Source organism: Poecilia latipinna, unplaced genomic scaffold (genome assembly GCF_001443285.1).
Source record: "Poecilia latipinna isolate Pla-1442-1.1 unplaced genomic scaffold, P_latipinna-1.0 Scaffold220, whole genome shotgun sequence".
Taxonomy (NCBI): domain Eukaryota; kingdom Metazoa; phylum Chordata; class Actinopteri; order Cyprinodontiformes; family Poeciliidae; genus Poecilia; species Poecilia latipinna.
The window spans coordinates 223200-237392 of record NW_015112836.1 but is presented as its reverse complement, the minus strand read 5'-3'; the positions used below and the strand labels follow the sequence as shown (position 1 = coordinate 237392).

At 42.9% G+C, this 14193-nt stretch overlaps 1 protein-coding gene and 1 long non-coding RNA gene across 2 annotated transcripts in view; one reads left to right on the top strand and one right to left on the bottom strand.

Annotated features, from left to right (window-relative positions):
* rnf43 (ring finger protein 43) overlaps positions 1–14193 on the bottom strand; it is a 121781-nt gene that overhangs the window by 100190 nt on the left and 7398 nt on the right. The gene's annotated exons all lie outside the window — the stretch shown is intronic.
* LOC106947059 (uncharacterized) lies at positions 57–4117 on the top strand. Its single transcript, XR_001424900.1, has 2 exons — positions 57–1304; positions 4009–4117. It is a non-coding gene; the product is annotated as an uncharacterized LOC106947059 (long non-coding RNA).

Here is a 14193-nt window from a genome sequence, read left to right as displayed (position 1 = left end):
AAGATTTTGGGGCGGGAAGTAGTCTTTTTTTCTCCTTTAGAAATCCCAACTTTTTTTTGGCCGTTTTTTTTTTTTTTTTTTTTGGATGTACTCCAAGGCTTGTAATGCAGGTCTTCTTTGATAATGGCCCACAGTATGTGTAAGAGCACTGGGCTGCAGCCAAGGTACACAAGCCTGGTGGTAATAGTTAACCGGGTGGACAAACAGTGGAAGTCAGCGGCGTGGAGGTAGGTCAGAGAACTGCAGCAGACAGATGTGCTGTTACACCCCCGACGCACGCACACACACACACACACACAACCTTACGCCCCCTTATCCTCACTTCCCCCCATGTTCTCCATCACAGCCTGATCCTCCCGCCTTATCTCTCTCTGTTAGGACCGACATTGCACTTGAAGACTCGGCCCTTCGCTTAGCTTTCAGATTTGGACTGCAGCTTTCTGAACACGCTGCTGACTCATGTGGGACACAGAGAAAAAGATGGCCACCACTAACTTATCTTTATATCCCCTTGTAGAGGTGGAAATAGTCATTTTTTTAACAGCTTTTAAAAATGAGATTACATTAATGTCTCAATTTGCGTGCTGCAGAATTTACATTTCAAGTTTCCGCTGCAGCAGAGGCAGATGTAGACGTCGCTTTGCTCCACACAAAACAAACAACAAAAGAAGAACCTTCTTTTTTTTCCTCAATCTCTCAACACGGGCAAAAAAAAGACATGGCTGGTGCTTTTTATGTCATCTGTGTTTCCAAGACAATTAGTGGCTTACCAAATCACATCTCATTTGACATAGATTAGCAGTGTTACACTGGCAGGCTCTGCGTTTATCTGTCTGCTGGTGATTTGTCATGGTCAGGGTTCCCCCGCCCCAACAGAAGACAAGTCGGCGGAGGTTCGATGTTTCTGTGCGAAGGTGCATGCCTTGCTTTCGGCCCGACGCCTCAGACGGTCCAAGGACTCGGAGAGCGGCAGACGTGTCATTACGCCGATCCTCTGCCGACCTGTTGCTAATCTCAGAGCGAAGCAGACCAAACACCAAACCGCACACGGCTCTGCTTTGGTCCTCAGATCTGGCTTTCGGGAGGAGGGGAGGGGGGACGCTGTATAGCGTGAATGCAGCGCTAGCCTCAACCTAAGGCCCAGAACAAAGAGTGACACCATGCTCCGTTCTGCTCCCGCTCTGCAATCAACGGGGGTTGAAATAGCAGCCTTTGAAGGGAACGAGGCCCGACTGCTGGAGCCGTCTCAAAGTAGAAAACGAGCCATTCTGACGCTAAAAAAGCCTCCTCTGTCAGCCGTCAAGGTACAAGTCTTTTCTTTCTTTTTTGTTGCTTTGGAGCAGCTCCAACAAAGGAGGGTTATCAGCAGAATGACCCTGATGAGACATCCTGGCCTACTTCTCTCCAATAAGAGCTGCCTTTTGATCAGCCTGCTTGATCTCAGTCGACCGCTGTGCACAGAGGGCAGCTTACACTGAAATGGCAAAGATCTGCTTTTTTACTTTATGGCTGCAGGAAGCTTTGTGTTGGAGAGCATTGTGCATGCACAGGTTATATAACCGGCTTGTGGAAGCCATGCCAGCAACTATCAGGTCCCCGCTCTGTGGTCAAGGGCATTTCGAGAGAATAGTGCATGGTTGAAAGATCAACATGGCTTAAAATACCTCAAGATAACAAATGTGAATTTTTAAACACAATGTCTTGCTTGTTGCATCATGTGGTGACTGGCTGATGGTTGAGTTTTGCATGCAGCAGACTCCAGCGGGTTAAACGAGAGAGCTGCATTCGAGGCACCCTAAACGGCAATCTATCAGCATTCCTGTTGGGTGCCAAGGCATTTACTTTGGACACGAGAGGGGGGCACTGTGAAGGACTGGCTCTAATTAGGGGCAGCCAGTCGGGAGGTCATGGCCAACTGAAAAAGGCCTCAGAGATACACAGACCTCAGTCAGAACGCTGCAGTCGAGTTAAGACTTGAGTTGTTTTTGGGAGCAACAAGGTCTCAGTTTGGCACCTGTAGAAGTGGCTGTACTGTGGTTGTATGTAGCAAATGCAAAATAAAAAAAAGATGTTAATATTTTTTTAAAAAATGTAACTGATCTTTAGATTTTAATATCTATTGAGAAATCAGCTGGAGACCGACCGGTCTCAAATGGCTTTCAGCTGACTGAACAACAACTGTCTGATCAAAATATCATCTTTTTCCAATTATGAATGAATCTGCCATACCTCGCCTTCAGCGTTGAGGCTGCTACTAGGTAAAAAGAAAACGAAAAGAAAAAGTTGGCAATTTTCAAAATGAATGAGGTGTTAAAAAAATAAAGTAACAGAAAAATAGAACATTGTAACAAACTATTTGCAAAGGAAAATTGTATTTTCTAAGACGTGTCGATACAATCCCGTTTTGCTCGGGCTGCGAAAGAGAGCAAGACTTTCAGAAGACGATGGAAAGGATGAAACGATCACAGCAAAGACTTTGTTTGACATGTTTGCACTTTAAACATCTTTTTTTGTAAACTCTAAGTTAAGGTAGGACAACATTCTCTAGAGAACTGGTGTTTTAACATGGCTAACTACTCTTAGTAACGGCTAAGCAACAACCCTAAAACAGCATCCAGTTTTTGTGCTGGAACAAACTTCCAGAAAACTGCAAAACTGCTGAAACGCTGAGTTTGTTTAAATTAGCCTTTATATCAAGGGCTTGGAGAGGGTAGAGCTGTCCTTGATTCATAATGACAAACATTGATCAATATAGTTGATGTATATTTATTTGATAATTTGTAATTTGTTTATTGCTTGTTTAATAATTGGCTACTATATTATGCTTTTATGATGTAAAGCACTTTGAACTGCTAAAATGTGCTACAGAAAACAACTTGACTTCATTTAAGTTCGCGTCTTACGTATGGAAAATCAAATGTCCTGTGTAAAAGGTGAAGGCATTTAGAACATGGCTTCCTAGACAAAAAGTAAAAACAAAAACAAACGGATCATATCTGGTTCCTCTAAACAAGGCGAGCCCCCCAACTTTACACTACTTCCCAAAGGCAAGTCAGGTGGGACATTTTGTCTCGACGTCTTCTGTGGAACTCCCTGATGAACAAGAGGAAAACACTCTTCAGAAATTAGCACATCAGCTTCACACTATCAGACACAAAATGCCTTCGGCGAACACAACGGCAGGCACTTTGTTTTTTTCCCCCCTGAGTAAGAGATCCATCATCATCTGGCAGCCATGTGACTGGATCTGCAGCCATCAATCTCTCTCTGTCAAGGCACAATCATCAGAGGGGACGGCTGGCATTGCCTCCCTTTTAACAGCCAAATATTTTAAAAGCTGAATGTTTTATGTAACCTTTTTTTAAGCGTGTGCACAGAATCAGGATTCTGTAGAAGAATGAACTATAATCATACGACAGACATCGGTGATTTCCTTTTTACCCTCACTTCTCTCCATTTGCCTCTTTCTGTTTTTAGTCTTTGAAGAACTCTATCAAATGATTACGTCATGAACGTGAGCCTTGAATTGGACTAGAGAATGTGTTATAAACCACTATTAATCTAAAGCTAAATTTGTTTCACGGCTAATTATTTCACAATTATTCCTTCAAAATGCATCCAGCAGTTATTTATTCTTCTTAGATCCTATGCAGTCATGCTGAAATATATTTTAAAAAATGACTGTGTAATTTTATTTTCTATTCAGGCAAAAACATGCTAATATGCTAATTTAGTCTTAGCAGTAGGCATTTAGAGTGTGATTGCTTTTAAAGTGTAAAAGAGGATTTGTTTTTGGTCAAATTAAAGAATTAAAAAAAGAAAAATTTTTCATTCTGAAATGAATTGAAATTTCAAAAACAAAGAGGAATTTCATGAATTTTTTTTGATACACTTTAATTTGACTTTTTGCAATTTTTAAATATTTTACCAACTAAATGTTGAATTTGTTGTCCTCTATACACTGTAACATTTTACTCTCTGCTTCTTTATGTGTCCTGATGCTTTTAGGTGCCACAGTCTTCCTCATCACCGCTCTTATCAGTGCCAACAAAAACGGATCCCGTTCCTGGACTGGCAGCCAACAGCACGTGAATTAGCATTGCGTCTAGAAAAAAAACACACATACCGTGCATTTTATCCTGAATATATTAGGTTTGCTCTACTAAAAAATACATAAATTAGCAAATCTTCCGCAAATATTAAGGCGTTCTCTTCCACAGAAAAACCCGCGAATAGGTGAATTCTTGAATGCTGAACTGCAAACTGGCGTGGATCCACTGCAGTATTTATTTATTTTTGTTCTCTCCTGTTCTGAATTGATGCTAATCTTAAAGACGAGGGTATTCATTGCCGGTGTCGATTTCAAATCTATTTAATTCATCCCAGTTCACTGACACATGCCCAATCCCATTTACATCAAAAGTCTGAACCTCGGACCGGGAATGACATGGCGCCCAACCCTAAAGCGCCGGTGGAAAGATGCATCCAGCGGACGAGATCAGACATGACTTCCCTGATCATTTTGGTGAACTAACAATCCCCTCCCCCCCCCTTTTTTTTGTTTTAACAAACAGGTTTCACAAATCATAAACTGTATAAAGAATCAGTGTTCTCTGTGAAATAATCCAGAGTAAATAAAATAAAAATGAATAAAATTGTCCTTTTTGTGTTTACACAAGTAGAATACGGTTCTGTGGGTTCAGTGTAGGCGCATCCATATAAGGTTTTCATTTTGTATAACTGAGCCCCAAAATAGGATGCTAACTTCAGTGCTGCTAGCCACTAACAGTTAGCTCATACTGCTAACTGACTAGTTAGCCTGTCTTAGCTGAAATGCTTTTTGCCATATGAGCAAATTAAGCAGAATCCATTCAAATACTGTATGATCGTGTCCATCAACAGAGGTTGTTTAGTAGAAAACCTGCAAGACGCAAAGCAGCAAAAAAAGGCACATCAGCAGTTTATTCCACTATCTACTCCTGTATTTGTGTCTGTGGCAGCCACGTCGAAATTTGAGGTCAGAGTTGATGGAAAAAACTGCAACCCTCCAAACTAAAGAGACACAGCCAAGTTTGTCTGCTTTTTATCAAAAGCGGGCATGTTTGGTCTCACAAACATAACAGTTTTTCTTCCTGCGTTGGCCACACGTTTACACAAAACCGCTCGACGGGCCAAACACGAGGTGTCTTTTATGATCGAGCAGGCACACGAAACACAATCTGTCACCGGGGTTGGCACTGCGCGGTCCTCATATCGTCTTTGTTTATAGCTGCACTGTGAACAGATATGCCAGCGGCTTGGACTTCCACCTGACGACAGTCGTGGCCCTGACCGACACGGGGTGGTCTGTGGCCTTTTGTCTGCGAAAGTGATCATGTGTTTATTAAACTGTGGAAAGGACAAAATCAAAAGCAGCTTATTTGGTTGTATCAAAGCCAACCTGTTTAGCTCGTTCCGGCGAATTCGAACGTCTTCGTCATGACGAAGCCCTACATCTGTGCTCCGCTTTGTTCACACAGTAAATGGATGTGGTGGCACAGAGATTATTAGCAAAAGAACACTGAAGCATTTCTTAAAATAAAGGGAGGAAGGATGTCAGAGCTGGGACATGCTGTTTGGAAGTGACCATGTGACTCTCAGAGACATAGAACATTTTTTGTCAACAGCGTTATCTCCCTTAATCTGGGGTTACAATATGGCTTTTGTAGTCATGCAGCACTGAAAGATCTAAGTCTCTTTGATCTTGCTTAATAGAGTTTGGTAAATGATCTCAGTACGGGAGCTCCACCCCTTATGCACTCAAACACACTTTGGACACACTTGCAGAGACTCATTCATGCCTGCACACACATAAATAGTAAAAAAAAAAAAGTGGGGAAAAAAAGTGGGGGAAAAAAAAGGGACCGTCACGCAGGTGAAAGCTCTTCACCCTTCGGATCATTGAGCCAAGCGTTCAAGCGGCAAAGTAAAAAAGAAAAAGAAAAAAAAGCGTGCTCCTTTCTTGCTCTTTTGCTTCCTGCAGACGCTGCTGCCTTTTTAACGATGTTGCTCTGCAGCTTTGCAGCTGTAAATCTGTCCTTCATAAACATGCTGCGCAAATAGTTTTGTCGTATGGAACCCAAACAACTTTGAATGAGATTGCTTCGCTTTGGGAGGTACTTACAGGCTGTATTTACCAAAGAGACGAGCACAAAGCTATAGTAAAAAAAAAAAAATGTCTGAGCAAGTGACTGAAGGAGCCACAGGGAGCCTGGGAGAGGGAGGGTGTTTGTCAGATAGCATTTATCTGTGGCGGTGGTGATGACTCTTTTCCTCCAAGTTCTCGGCAAACGAAGAGCTTCCTGCCTTTTGAGAGCGTGCGGCCGTTTCTGTCCTTGAAACTGAAGCACATGCAATGAATTACAACCATTTTAAAGAGCTGTCAAGAAACAAGAGAGGGCTGGTTAGGAGAGGAGAGGAGGTGAGCGGGGGAGGGAATTCGAAGCTGCTCTGCTAGGATGAAGAGGAACAACACAGGCAGCGAAATGAAAAATTGCAGAGAGGCTTCTGAGCCTTTGATGTCGCCGGGAACAGAGAGGTCTGCTCTTAGAAGTCGTTACTGGCAGACGTCGTGGCCGAAAGGGCCAAAACATTAACCGGGGGATGTCCTGATCAAGGTTTCTTCCCTCCAATACATTTCTGAGATTTCAAAAGTTAGTCCTTAGGTAAAGACTGAGTTCCTGTCTACAGTTAATCAAATCAACGCCACATATATGCAAGAAAACCAAGGACTTTTCACTGCAGTAAAATAAAACTACATTTCATCTCTATCGCATTGGTGTGCAAAATGATTGTGATTGTAACCAACTTAAGAATTACAAGACTATTCAGTCAAGAGTAACATTCTGCATGCTTGCAGTATCCATTGAACTGCAAAGGTCATCATCAGCAGATTTACTGTCTGTTGTGATGTGGCTCACTAACGACTGAACTCATAATACCTTCTAATGTGGCTCCAGTTAACTCTGTGGAGATGTGACTCGGCGTTGGCAGTGTTTCTTATGTGCATTTTGAATTATCACATTACAATAGCTTGATGGAAACTGCGAAATTTGAAAAAACGTCCTAAAATTTGCAACAACAACAAAAAAAAGTTTTTACGCTCAGTTGAGGTGTTTTTTTTTTTAGCTTTTCTGAAAATACGCTAAAGAGCAGATGGAAACGCATTTACAGAATAAATACTGACGTAGCAAACGCTCCCATCGACCGGTGGGCCTTAACAAATGAAATCCCCCAAAACTTCCTAAATCCAAACCTCTAGCTTGGGTGGAGGACTCGCTCCATTTTTCTGAGATGTGTGGTTCATGCTAGTTTGCATCTTTACATCTTGTTGGGTTAAAATTCTCTGGTTAGCAAAGTTACCCACTGCGTAGCCTGGCTGACTTGCTCCAAAGCGGTAGATGGAAACACGCCTAATTCGCCCCTTTTCGTCTTTCCTGCGACATTTTAAAAGTTCACCAAAAATTCACATGACCAGTTGGATGGAAGCGTAGCTAATGTCAGTGAACAGCAAATTTAAAAACTTTCTAAAGCTTCTTAACTGGATTTAGGTCTGGACTTTGGGTTATTTTAACACATGTTCATGTAAACCATTTTATTGCAGCTTTGTCTGCATGTTTAGGGCTGTTCTCTGCTTGAGGGTGAAACTCTGCTCTGCTACAAGTCTTTTGCAAGCCCCTAACAGGTTTTCTCCTAGGACCGCCCTGTATTTAGCATCATCCATCTTCGTATAAACTCTGACCAGCTTCCTGGTCCCGGCTGAGTGAGAGGAGCATGATTTTGCCACTGCCATGTTTTACAGAGAGGTAGGGGTGTGATTATGTGTGGTGTTAGCTTTCCACAAAACACAAAAATGTTTGCAAGTAGGCCAAACGCATCGGATTTGTTCTAGAATTGCCCCGTCCATAGTGGCAGCATGTTAGTTTCATCGTTTTTTGTTTTTTTTTTGGTTGGGACATTGAACTTTTTAGGAAATTTTTTTTACTCTCCGACATTTTGTAAAGATGCCCAACCATGTATTGTTTTTACAAGTGTGAGCCGCTGATGAGCATATCAAGAGCTCAAATAACGCCCTCGCTACAACCCCGGATGCCAGAGGAGCTGAAAAAGAGGCTTCAGATGCAGACAGGGAAGCTTAAACCATCTCTCTAATCCATCATCATGGATAACGACCACATCCCCAAATCCAGCGTCTCTCCGCCCGACTTTCCAACCAGACGCAACTTTAAAGAGGAGTGGCAAAAGCAAATGAGGTGGATTAGCAGTGACTTATGAAAACGTTTAATTTCCCTTTGGGAAAAATAAAGTATTTTTTAAATTGAGCTGAATCTGTCCAGAGCATCTTTTTTTCACGTTTGCTGTGTTTGCTCTTCATAATGCTGCTGTTTTTCAAAGCAACTGTATTTATACTGAAAATAAATTGCAAACTGGGTGACTTGAGAATGTAGTTGGTTGCAAAGGATTTTATCTAGGTATACCAAAATAGATGACGACTAATGTCTTTTCCGGCATTTATTTGCTACGTCAGCATTTATTCGGCAAAAAAACCCTGAAAATCATTTATCATCTCCTTCAATCTCACAATTACATCGTAGTTTGTGTTGGTTTGTCCTCTAGCGCCCTACGAAGAGACACTGAACTTTGTGACCGTCATGTGGCAAAACTGGAAAAAGTTCAAGGAGCATGCGAGTTGCCTTTTTGCATTACAGGACAATGTACGATGCAAGAACTATCTCTTCATTTATAAATAGTTTTAGTGATAAAACTCCAAAGCAATGCTAAAGCTCGTTCTACCGATCATGACCTTTTGATTTGCGCAGACACAGATGAAGTCAACCCTTCTTCTCGGCGGCTCGTGAATTCTCGCGAGGGGTGGTACAACTGTCATGCGTGCAACACGGTTCTCTGTAAATCTCTATAAATGTGCCATTGATCCCCCCCAGAGAGAGGATGGCTTGGCCTCCACGTCCACGATGGATCAGCAGCCTCTCCTCTGTGCTCTCAGTGGATCGGTTTCAGCTGGAAAGCGACAGGTGCTTCCCTCGACTCGAGCTGGAGCGACAAACTCCGAACGGCTGTAGGAGAGGCGGTAAAACCGCCACCGACCCTGAGAGCACGTCTTCCCTGACCGGTCCCCAATCTACCATTCAAGGAAAATGACGATACGCTTGTGTGCTTTTAAAGATGGTGGTGAGTCACCTTCCTCCGCTGCAACGGAAGCGCGGTGAGATGAAGGCGAGACTCAGAAGAGCTGCGTGCATTCGCGGCTCCCTCGGTGTGCCAGCAGTTCCCCAAAGGGACCCACGGCGTACGTGTTCGAGGGAAGAAAGAGATGAGCGAGACGCTGTTTGTTTCTTTTTCCGCCCCGTGAGCCAGTTCCCTGATAAGCCCGGTAGTAATGGCTTCACCATACAGCACTCAACTACTATGTGCCTGTCTGCGTGTTTCTGTGCTATAAAAAGATATCATATTTAGCATGGGACTTTGTTTTGCAGATGTGTGAGGGAGTGGCTACGTGAGTGACATTGATAGAGTGAAGAAGCAGACAGCTTTCTTGGTTATTTGCACATGGAGTGCTATGAAAGGGAGACAAAAATGCGTTGTGTAACGTTCAAAAATTCCAGACGCAGCCTAATGGCTAAAAAAGAAGGGGACTGGGAGGACTGAGACATCTGCAGATTTCCCCCCTTCTTCTTCCCGCCGTCCTTGGACGCGTCTCCTCAGCCGTTTCTAGTAGAAAACGGCGGACAGGACAGCGGTAGCCCCGACTTCCTGTGTTGCAGGGCTCTGTTTTGTCAGATCCCTGCTAAGGAGAAACCATTAGTGGCGGCCTGTCTGATTGCCTGGACACACGTAGGGGTCTGCTCATGGCATGAAGCCAGACGCAAGAACTGAGCTCTTTCTGCAGGAAGGAGGGGCTAGCACTGCTAAATGGACCAAACAGGGGGTGGAGGGGTAAATAATCCCTTCTTTCATCCCTTATGTTATCGAGTAATAGCTAGGCTGTTCCTGAATGGTCTCCCCTTCTACAAAAATACCCGTTAATAACACAAAAATCATAAGGCGCTATGGCGAAAGCAAGGAGGAAATTGTGAGCTTAGGACGATTTTGCTTGTTCCTCAACTCGACTGCCAGAGATGCCAAGAGGCATATTTATATTCGAGTCTCATATGGCTCCCATATCAGCGGAGCCAGGAGAAGTCTGAATGTGTAAAATCCAGACTGGAGTCCTCCAATGACACTGGAGGCTCACCTGAGGCTCTTTCCTGGTAGTGAACAGATCAAGAAAACAAAAAAACAAAAACAAAAACAGTTGGCTTGCATCAAATTTATATTATGCGAAACAATAAATATGCTGACTAATGCTTGGCATGAAATAAAAACAATGTAAGTATCCAGAGTGCCTTTCAGGAATATTCATACCCCTTCAACTTTTCCACACTTGGCCTCATTACAATACAAACTTTAATGAATTACACCAAGGAGTTATGTGACAGATCCAGACTGAGAAAAAGTCGTTCTTAAGGGTGAAGCGGTAGGAAAAATATGCATGATTTTAAAGCAAAAAGAGTCTCTACTTTAAACTATTTTTTAAGTTAGTTTGGATTGAGAGTGTCGGTGAAGACCAGTTTTCAAGTCTCGCCACAGATTCTCAGAATCTGGACTTTGACTGAACCATTTGAACGTTGTAACATGCTTTGATCTAAAACCAATCCATGGTAGCTCCGGTTGCATGTTTCAGGTTGTTGTCTTTGCTGGAAGGGGAATCTCTACCCCAGTTTCAAGCCTCGAAACCTCCAAAGAGGAATTCCTCCCAGGATTTGCCTGAATTTAGCATCTTCATAGGATGATACTTACACCATCAAGCTGGAGCAAGGAATGACAACATCTCAGTTCCCAAACATAGTGGAAAATGACCCAAAACTACAAAAGTATGAAGTGATGGAGAAAAACAAAACTGTTCCCTCAAAATCCAGTTACAATTCTTTTTCCACTGACATGTATGACCAATAGTGAAAGGAGCGTCACACTGTTATTAGAAACCTGCTGAACCAGCTGATTCTACTAGATCAGCAGAGAAAATATGATGCAAAATTAACAGAAACACAGAAAGTAACTGGGGTTGTTGCTAATCTGGCATGCGCCCAAACCTTGTTTACACAGTTAAGAAACCTGTTTTCTAATTACTTGTTCAACTGATTCTAAGGTTCATGGCGTCAATAAGCACATTAGAACTTCTAGCAAGTGTCATCTTGTCTACTGTTTAGAAATAAAGGAAGTTGATGTATTTAAAAAAAAAATAAATAAAAAAATCTAAATCGCTTTTGACTCTTTTTTTTTTACCATTTTTTTTCTGGTTCAAAATAACAAGCTGGCTTTTGTAAAACCCAGTAAAAATACATCAGAGTTTTCGGTTGGAGTGTGAGAAGATGTGAAAATGTTTAAAGGGTGTGAGTACTTTTTTCAAGACACTGCACACAGGCTTCGATAAACTTTAAGGCTCCATACATTTCTGACATATTAGCAGAACTAACTATGCATTATGACGGTTCCTGCAACGTTAAGTGGCAAGGAGCCCTAAGGAGCCCTGGACAGGCCGTTATCTCATCCAGGGAGATAGGAAGTTTGGACAGGAAGTCCAAAGGGAGGGGGGAGAGGGGGCCCGAATGGGAAGCCCAGTGTAAACAGACTCAGCTTTTAATCATCCCAGCTCACGTTCAGAACTGGTCAAGCTTTGATGTCGTCCCTCAGCGCCCGCTCCGCCCTCCCATCCCTCGCTCCCAAACGGCTGCGCCGAGGGCCCGGGGTGAGGGCGCCGTGGAGATAGCGGCCCTGGACAGCCAGGGGGACTCAGTGAGAGAGAGAGAGAGAGAGAGAGAGAGAGAGAGAGAGGTAAGGGGGAAACATTCAGTGCCTTTTAGGAAACTGGGAAAGGGACGTCGGGGGAGGAGGGGGCGAGGAATGTGAAGTGGTGCAGAGTTAACTGGTGGCCTGCCTTAATTATAGCTGATGAATCTGAGGGAGCTCTCATGGGGGCAACATGGCATAAGGAACAACGAGCCAAAAATGCCACAGTGAGAAGGGGAAAATAGAAAGTCAAGATGGTTTTAAGTGGAAATAGGTGGAGCTTTAATGATGCTCTGTAATTGGGCTCCGTGCCTGTTAAGGAGGATAAAGGCCATCTCCTTCTCCCCACAGAGACCCGAAGGAAAGCTCCGAGCGTTATCTCCCAAGTTCTGGGACCTCTCCTCTCATCACCGAGCTCCATTTTGGAAAGGAGACGGCGAGAGAGAAAGAAAGAAAGAGAGTGAGACAGAGAGAGGAATTCTTCTGCACTAGTGTTTGTCCAAATAGTGCTGGCCAGAACCCAGCCAGTGGTCCAATGAACGTGTCCATTCAGCGGACAGGGCATACGTCCAGGAAGAGCGCGGTTTAAAAGATCAGAGGGAGTTACATACCAAAGTGAAGTCGCATGACTTGGATGCGCTGAAGAAAGCTGTGAACTTCCTCTGTCCCCCGGTGGTACATGTTTGGCCCCCTCATGTCAGCCAGCATGATAACAGGGGCAGTGTTATGTAAAATCAACTCTTTCTGAGCTCTACATCATGTTAGAATGTATTCCCCTTCATCAAAATCATACCTGGAGTGTTGCTTTGATTGTTCAAGCATGTTTGAGAAATTGTTTAATCTCCGTGGCAACCATTCAGCTGTGCAAAAAAGCCCGGGTGGACCCAGCGCCACATTCGAGGACGGCGCTCCTCCTCAGAGCGACTTCCCCACTCAGCTCCTTCAGACTAGCCAACCAGCAAACAGCTGGTGGGACTACGCATCAGCGCAACGTTGGTAAAAACGTTTTTAAGGGCAAACAGAGGAGTGATGTTGTGATGACTTCCTGCAGATGTGGTTTCAGAAAGAGCAGGAGATTTTGAAGAGACAGGCTCAATTTCAAGACGTTAAATTACGAGGTCAATTCTCCTGTAGGTCATATTTGATATGTATTTAGCATTTATGTAATAACTTTGGAAAATTCTTAATACTCCCATTTAACATTTTTAAAGGAAATGCCACAGCAGAAACCTAAATACTGTAAAAGATAACTTATTAACCATCCTACTTATGGTTATGATATGTTGGAAACCCGTTAAAAATTTGAGATGCACTGTCAAATCAGCTGGCTTGATTGACCTGGCTGGTGACCGGCCAGTCGGAAATCAGGTTCACATCAGCGCCACATTTAAACGCTAAACAGGATGTGGTAAGAATAACACTCTTTGTGTGGGTGCTGTCACTGAGTGACGAAGACCTGCGGTTAGCTATTATTATGCGTTTTAAACCCGAAGTCTGAGGAAGCACAGAGATGTACCTAGCCGTGTCAAAAGAAACTGTTTTTTCTATGATATCTACAGTTCATTCAGGCTGTGAAAGAGCAAGAGAAAGCAAGACTTCAAAAAGCACGGCAAAAGTGCTCCGTTTTATTCGTTTTTAAAGTCGAAACCTCTCTCTGTCATTGTACCTTTTGGAACTGTCACATTCTCCACAGAAAATACACTGAGACTGTTATCCCAGCAAAGCTAGCCAATGCTAACCATGCTAATCGTTAACCAACATCAAAGCTGTCCTTATTGTCGTCATTCTGTTTTGAAATTATTGTTTTACATTGACTGCTCCCTTTCTCTCTTTTTTAAATGTTACATTTGCTTCTAATATAAATAATTAATAATAACCAGGACACAATTATTGCTGTTCTAATATCAACTTACATTGTAGTTCCTCAACAAAAACTCGGATTTAGCTCAGAGATCAGTTTTACAAGAACCAGACGTCAGCATTTGAACCCAAAACTCAGATCTTGAACCTCTCCAGGAAAAACACACCTGCTGAAAATTTATACTCATATCTTTGATCAGATATGGAACCCATGACGATTAATTACCACACTGATGTGGTTAATGCCGAAGACAGATTACAAGTGAGAATCAAAACACGCAGAGAATTTCTACATCAAACTTTCAAACCTTTATCCACTTCATCCAATGAATGACAAGAACATAAAGCGGGTACATAAAGCTGCCAGCAGTGGCAAAAAAAAAAAAAAAAAAAAAAAAAACCTGCATGTTGAAAAAGGTTGTTGTGTTTAAAAAAAGGATCCTTCAG